Source organism: Nanorana parkeri, unplaced genomic scaffold (genome assembly GCF_000935625.1).
Source record: "Nanorana parkeri isolate BGI_ZX_2015 unplaced genomic scaffold, ASM93562v1 scaffold1536, whole genome shotgun sequence".
Lineage (NCBI taxonomy): Eukaryota > Metazoa > Chordata > Amphibia > Anura > Dicroglossidae > Nanorana > Nanorana parkeri.
This window is the reverse complement of record NW_017307804.1, coordinates 225,613-226,909: the sequence shown is the minus strand read 5'-3', so window position 1 is coordinate 226,909 and position 1,297 is coordinate 225,613.

Here is a 1,297-nt window from a genome sequence, read left to right as displayed (position 1 = left end):
GAACCAATGATCTATAAAGTGGCAAAATTATAGACTTGTCCCCGCAATACATCCCCTTTTTAATACAGGACAAGACCCTGCTAGCTTTGTTTACAGCAGCCTGGCACTGCAAACTACCTTTCAGTTTGTGGTCTACAATGACCCCCAAATCCTTCTCCATTTCTGACTTCCCCAGCGGCATACCCATAATTGTATAACCCATTTGTTTATTTTTAATTCCAAAGTGCATTACTTTGCATTTATCGACATTAAACCTCATCTGCCACATTAATGCCCACTCCCCTATTTTATCCAGGTCCTCCTGTAATGTTATAGTGTCTAAGTCCGTGTCTATTACCCTCCCAATTTTGGTGTCATCCGCAAACACGGAAATATCGCTGTTAACACCCTCCCCGATGTCATTAATAAATAAGTTGAACAATAAATAAATAAGTGTTATAAAGGAAGTTTTCAGGAAGCCGTCAATGATTCGGAGGGTCTGGAGGGCAGCGGAGTCACTGTGACAAAGCAGAATTCTCCGGCAAGCTGTTATAAAACACTTTTCCTCTGCGTGTCACAAAATCTGCACTGACAACAATAATCATAATACCGGTACAGCCAGAAACGACACCACTGAAGGGGAAGGACCGACCTCCTCTTAAAGGGCACCTACAGCCCAAACTTTTTTCCCTCCTTTTGCAAAGAGCTAGAAAGGGTTAAGCCGGCCGTGCACCGGTACAATTTGTGAACATTTTCTTTTTCAGAACATTCCATTTCCTGATGGTCAGGGGGGTGCAATCCACATTTATTTTCCAAAAACAAATCGTAGGAACAGAATGGAACGTTTTTTGTCATCTGAACGAACGAAATTCGAACCATCAATGTGATTTTTGTTTAGGAAAAGTCAGACATTGTAACGAGCACGAGGCGCAGAAGAAAGCTGATTATACGTCCCGGATTCCATAAAAAAATGGGCTCTTGGTGGGGTGGGGGAATTAAGATTCTACTAAAAAAAAATATTTGAGGTATTTAAAGGAGAAGTATGAGGTGAGTGCTTTTCACTCACCTCATAGTTCTAGCCGACCTGTGACAATGAGACTGTCACAGGTCGGCTCAGTAGATCGGGAGGTGAGCAAACACATACCTGCGGTCGTTCACCTCTCGATCCTGTCACGGCTCTCTTCCGTGACAGGGGAGGGGCTGGATTTCCCCCCTCCGATCCTCCAGCGCTGACTGGCGGATCGGACGGGGGAGGGGGCGGGTACAGCTGGCTCTGCCTCTAGATAGGCAGAGCCAGCTGTCACTCACGCAGCTGGGC